The sequence below is a fragment of the Tetrao urogallus genome (assembly GCF_951394365.1).
Source record: "Tetrao urogallus genome assembly, chromosome: 1".
In the NCBI taxonomy this organism is placed as follows: domain Eukaryota; kingdom Metazoa; phylum Chordata; class Aves; order Galliformes; family Phasianidae; genus Tetrao; species Tetrao urogallus.
The window spans coordinates 126355432-126362438 of record NC_136813.1 but is presented as its reverse complement, the minus strand read 5'-3'; positions in this window follow the sequence as shown (position 1 = coordinate 126362438).

Sequence of the window (7007 nt, the reverse complement as noted above, 5' to 3'; positions counted from 1 at the left end):
ACCCAATGTGCAAAGTATTGTGTTATGTTATGGCTAAGCTAAACTTTGTCTAAATGTTCAATTTAAGCCATCTCCCATTTCTTTGCTTCCCAAAACTTAGAATAATTAACATCACTTTACTGCTACTGGGACAAGATCCTTCTGGAATTCTGCAGTGTTGTTCTTAGCCATGTTAAGGTAGTGAGAGTCAACTTGAATCCATTCAGAGGCTGTCCAAAATCAGCAGCTCGCTTAAACCCACCTCTGTACTTTGGGATGTCTTTCTGCCAGTGCTCTTGTAGCTTCTGAAGCATCTCAGAAAAAGAAATTATTTGTCTGACATTTGATCTGTTCTACCAAGAGGATCTTGGGCGGAACATATACAAGGCACAGATTTGGCCCCAAAGGATACTGCTATTCCAATGAGAATTTTTCTCCATTTTCATTTCCAGCCTCATTCGTGGGGCACTAGGCACCAGAAGTGGAATTCCTGTGAGCACTGCATTTCAAAAGACCACAGTTACCCTATTTGCGTAACATAAAAAGAAGCCTTTGCTTGAGCTTGCTAAGACAAGATAAATTTCATGGGAACTACAAATGCTCAGTAATACTGGTGATTTTTTTTTCCTGTGCGGGTTTGAGGGAGGGCAAATAAATACACATATAATTTAAAGCTATCTATGATACAACTGTCTGTACATACTCACTGGTTTACAAACTTGGGAAAAAGCTCAATCCTTGTACTCGTAACACTAAAGATAATAAGCATTTAAGATGGAGGATGGTTAATCATATCAGTGCTCACATAGGAGTTACATCCTCCGGGAAAAAGCCTGCAGCCTATTTAGCATAAACTCCTGTATCGTGGTAGTTGAATTTATTTTTTTGAATACATAGCGTTATTTTAATCGATAAGTTGAGTTCAACAAAATATTAACTACTGCTTTTAGGAATATAGAATTTTTTTAAAGATAAAACTGTGACACTGTAATAGATTGAAGAGAACAGAAGGTTAATTTACACTGGCTTTCAAAAAATGGAAGTGCGACATATCTCTTGCTTTGTTCTTTCTGTCTTATTTGTTTGGATGGTTGTTTTTATTTTCTTCCTTTGGTGATGTTTGTCACTGTGCCATTTATTTTTTGTATTCTTGGAGTACCAAAGATCCTGAAATGGCTTGATGATTGCAACCATGTCAAAATTTATTTTCTGGAAGCGAGCGTTGTTAACTTTGTTTAAATGTGGATTTCTGTATGCAAATTGTTGTCAGAGGTTTGCTGGGGAGATTGCAGCAGGGAAAACTCGAGTGCGTCAGTGGAAGTAGTGGGCCTGAATCCAAGTTCTGGATCTGAATACGCCAAAACGGAGGAGGAGGTTTGGATCGGAAAACACAGCTGAGCTTTTGCGCTATGTTCCATCTCTAATCGGCGTGAGCGGGCGGCCTTGGGTACAGAACGGCAGCGCCAGTTGTTTCACGTACAGAAGGAGTTTTTAAAAAAAATTGCCAGCATTCACAAATCAAATATTGTTGATACTGCATTTGCACTGTTAAATTTGCCTTGCTGGAGAGTTATGTAAGTGTTATTTTTATAGGTCAATTGTCAAACACCTGAGTCGTGGGATACAGTATGGAATAACAGCGTGATGTGGGTGAATTCACCTAAGTGCAAAGGGGCTTGCTGAAAGCTCTCCACTCTACCAAGAGGAATGGGCATAAGCAGTACAAGGGCGTTGTGTTGGCTCCTTGTAACGAGGTGACTTTCCTCTGCGGCAGCAAGTAGGGAATACTGCTGTTTAGCCCAGTTATACTGTAATGCTTAGGAAGTGCTCTCACTTTTTCAATAACACGAGCAATTACAAGCGTTGTAACATACTGTACTTTGTCATTTTAATGTTGATATATTACAGCAGCTTGTTCTTGGAGTCAAAATGGCAACTGCTATATTTTTCCTAGACTATTTCATTAGTTGTGGTTGGGAAAGTTACATAGAAGCATTATAAAAATTTATATGAGGCTTTTTACAGCATTTGAAAATAAAAGTAGCATTCTTTTTGTAGAGTTGCAGTTTTTATTTTTTTACAAAAGTGCTGGAATTGTTTCTTTTCCAGAACAGGAGACTTCTTAAGGAGTGGAGACACTGCTTTGTGTATTCTCATCTTGAATCCCACTGGATTTTCCCACAAAAACCCCATGTCACCATTTTCAGTCAGATGTTCGAGCAGCAAAAAGTACCTGACTTTTACCAACTGCAGCCACACGAAGCTGCTTCTAAAAAGGTTATTGTTCTTCCCTAGAGGCTTCTTATCTCCTTCCCTACGGACTGTAATTTAGCCAAGAAAGGCTTCCACAGACAGTTGTACTACAGAAACATTCTCGTCCTACTGCTCCCAATTCCTTCCTGAGTTTAGAGCAATGACAGCACGTGCTGTTGTGACACGATCACGTAAAACACTTATGGGGCTGAGCAGCTGAAAGCAAATTGGAGCTGACACCTGATGAGTGTCCATCTCTGCAGCCCTCCATTGAGTGCCCTCCACTTGAAGAATGCTGCTCTCACCAAGTTAATGCAATTCAAACAGAATCTTACAAATTCTGTTTAATGGGATTACAGTCTTCTTGTATTAACTGTTATCTTGCACTGAGGCTGCATTCTTTCTCTTCTTGCATTACCAAATCCACTATTTCTGAAAAATACAGCACTTCAGTAACAAATTAAAAGGGTATGCCTTAGCATGTGCAAAAACACTTCCAAAATTAACTACTTAAGAAAATAATATATAGTGTTTACAAAACAATACTGCAAATATCTGATGTTCATATTTCACTTCATCTTGAATACAGTGTGCCTTGTGAGCAAAACATTTATGATTTAGACAATAAAATGTCTTTATGACAACCTTCCTATGAAGAGAGAAAGTAGGAATATCCTGACAGTTTGTGTTGCTGTGGGGTGTGATGGCAGCAGTGGTTACCAGCTCTGGATTAAAAAGGATTCACTAGTCAGGCAGTGCTTAATGTACTTATTTAAGGCTTTTTTTTAATTTATTCTGGATGTAACCTTTGGTTAACTCAGAGGTTCTAAGGTGTATATCCAATACCTGAATTTCACAAATGGAAGATGGTTTGAAATGTGCATGCCAGTGCACTGTAACTGTCAGTTGTGGTGGGCTCTGCTAAGAACAAGTCTGTTTAAAGAGCTTATGTCTGAGAGATACCTGCTCCATCAGCTACTGAGGCAGTTCAGTGCTGGAGAAGGGCACATTAACTTAAAAGAATGAGCACAGTCTTTGTCAGTGGTAATGGGCCTGAAGTCTAAGTAGATTTTAAAGAATTCATTATGTTGTAAATTACCAGTTTAATTTTCTCCTCCCTTGTGCTTTTAGCCTGGTATTTTTTTCCTCTCATTTTGTCTTCAGAATTTTTTAAAAATATAGTTATTATCTCCAGTTATTGTAGTTTTAGTGACTGCCCCAAGTGGAGAACTATTCCACAGAGCAGGGCCTGGTACACAGGACCCGATGCTGGAACTGAGTACCTCCAACATGAAGCAAAACAGCCCCATTGCCTCCTACTTGCTGCTACTGCTCTTGGCCCTGGGATTTGTATGCTTTGTTGCACAGAACACTACTGCAGTTACTGTGAGGGAAATTGAATCTATATTCATCTCACCACTACCTCCTCCTCCCATCACTTCTCCAGATGAGCTGATAGCACAGAGGTTGCTGTTTTCCAGGGAAATGGGGTACATAGGTTTGAAATTTCTCGTGCTCAGGGAAATTAACCCAGGTTTCTCGTTTCACAGTTGAGTCAGAGCTCACCTAGGGACAGCTTGTCTCTGATTGCAAGCAACTCTCGAAGCCCGTCTCCTTTCTGTATCAGCTGCTTTAATCTGTTTCTAGTTAACCACCATCTGCTGTGGCTTTGTTCTCCTGCAGGGACATGTGTGCAGCATCTGCATTGTCCCCAGGTAGCCCTCCTTCCACTGGTAGCAGCCCTTTCTTCTCCACACCACCTTCCCTGCCTTTCCTCTGGCAAAGACCAAATCTTTGCCATTGCTTCTGCACCTCCCCTGAAACCAGATGATGTTGAAAGGGGAACTCGTCGCAGATGAGCTATAATGTTGAGGCTGTTGTGTAAACGCGGGGTGTAACCACCGCCTCTGTATCCATGTTTGGGAAACAGAAACAGCAATTACGGACAGCAAGTGTTGCATACACACCAAGAGTGCCTAATATGTTGCTTCTTTCCAGGGATTTAGGCAGAATCTGCATCCCGTTATGGATATAGGAGCTGAGACTCATAGAGCTCAAAGGGGAGGCAGGTGCCTTGCTGCTGCCCTGGCCCCCTCTCCCCCCTCATGGAGCAGCCACACACGCGTGGCCACCTGCAAAGCCAAGGGCTGAAAAGGTGACAGCAGTATGAACACAACTTCTTCAGTGCCTTACCCAAAGGCTGCAGTGGCTCTGCTCATCTTGGGTGCTGATGTCCCTGTGTTGGTCTTTATAATAATAAAGGATCAGATAAAACACCCCATGACTGTTTGGTCAGGTCAGAGTGAGTCACCATTAAACTAGACAACGCGTCTCAAGGTTTTCAGTCCAGTAGGCTGCCTTTGAGCTCCTAACCAGTTCCCACTGATGTCAGCAAAAGATCCCTATCTAAAGCACAGAGAAATCAGGGGATAAGTATGGTTTCAAAAGCAAGCTGTTTGCTGATGCCACGCTTTAGAAAAGAGACAAAAAGATTTTGCTCTCTATAGATTTCAATCTGTTGAAAACCAGTATTTCAAGAAGATGCCTTTTGGCTCAAACACAAACTTGAAAGACTTGCATGGTACCTCCACTATTAAAGAAGAAAATATTACCTATGTTGTTTGATAAACAATATTAATCTGATGCCTCAAGGAAGCTTCACAAAATGTACAATCTCTTTAAAAGCATTTTCCTGAGAAAGCAGAGTGGATCACTGTTGGATTGACCTAGGCTGAGCCCAAGCACTGGCTGTGCACGTCTTAGGAAGCAGACAGTTCAGCACAACTCCTTGCTTTGTCAAGTTCAGTCAGTGAATGATGGATGTGTTCCATTCAGTCAGATACTTCAGCTCAGTAACACTGGACAAACAGGGCCAACAGCATTCAACAGTCGACAAGCTCTGCTTTCAGTTAATTCTCTCTTAGTTGCCCAGATTTAAGGGGGCTTGCATTTTCAAATATTTGCATTGCTCTCTTACCAGTTGTAGAGAACAATAAGGTCTCCCCTAAGCCTCCTCTTCTCCAGACTAAACAATCCCAGTTCCTTCAGCCATTCCTCATAAGACTTGTGTTCCAGACCCAAAAAGGCTGTTAACTCTGGAAGAGCCCAGGAATCTGTACCACAGATGACAAACCTGCTTTAACCAAGGAGATGACTTTCAAACAGTGCTGTAATAAATCATCCGAACCTTCTCTATAGGCAAAGATGGATGAGATGATGCAGCTCAAATGCTCAAAGACTGATTGTACACAAGCCATATGCTGCTCTCACGGCTGGATTTTATTTCTTCTAGCCATAGCAAAAACACTGCTCGAACTCAGGGATCCTATTGAACCAGAACTGGATTGGGGCTGCCACTTGTACACTATGGGCACATTTTAATTTTGTTTTCAATGGGCTCCCTAAGCAGCTTTATTTGTCCTTGTATAGAGATTTGTAACAGTAATACTGTTTTTCAGATACACTAAACATCAGGTTCTTACTAGATATTCCAAAAATACCAACTTCTGCCACGAATGAAAAGATTCCTTAAGATGTGAAGTTTATTTTGTCTTTAAATTGAAAGTGGTGCCATCAGGTTGAGAGACTTCTAGGCAAGAGATTTACAAGCAAGTATATTACATGGTACAAACCTTGCCAGACAGGACTCCGAAATAACACAGTCACTTTTGAAAATGCTCATCTGTTTGACTTGATTTAATTTCGTTAGGGAACCTCAAAATAAATTGATCATTCTACTTGCTCCAATGCTTAGATTACAAGAGAGCACAATAGCTGAAAGCTGTTCTCAAGTGAATCTTGTTTCTTCATGCAAGGAATTTGTCAGTGATTTACAGATCTTTAAAGCCAGAATATATCACTATCACAATCTAATCTGACATACTGCATACCATAAATCATACCCTTCACTCACTGTACTGTGTTAGCACAGCTTGCATTCTTTTGTGCTGCATTTTTGCTTCTTTGAAGGGCTTTTGTACCAGTTACCGAGTGGAAATAATTTAAAGGGCATTTTTAAATACGTTTTCTTAAATAGGCTGATTACAGTGTGACTATGCCACTTACAGAATTTTTGAAGCAAAAGTCTCCCCTGATGTGGGGAAGAACTTTTGCTTTAACACGACGGCACATTTTACTAATGCATAGAATGTATAGCAAAATCAACAGATTGCTTGTGATGCCTTAAAAAGTAACCCAATGACCTCCAAGACCACCAATGACTACCAAGCATAAACCACAGACTAGAAAAGATACTGTTTTTAAATAGTTTTAATTCTTATTCTTCTAATTAGCTATCCTCTTCACAAATGCTCTAAAAAATTGCTTGCTTCAGGACTCGAGCATTGCTCTTTACATTACTCTGAGCCACAGAGTACTCTAGTCTGAGAGGAAACCATGAACACCCAAGCTCCAGAAGAGAAGTGTACGAAAAATCTGTGATTGTATTTAAAGGTGTGCTGAGCAATTTCAATGTATTGGTTTTAAATTCTGAGGGAAAAAAATGTTAACTAGGTAGCTTTCACCTAATAATCTTTTATGTGCAGCATTCTAAGTCACCATGGTACTACATGGCCCAGCTCTAGGTGGTCCCTCAAAAGAGTATTTTTTTCCATCTTGTCTCTGAAACAGGTCTCCTAAGAGCAGTGGGCATGGGACAAGGTTAGCCCCAACAAATCCACCAAGAAATCAGCTCTTTGGGATGGTATCTCAGAGAAATGTTGATTTGATGGATGCTCTTCACATCCTAAAGACACATTATGCTTCATCAGATGCTA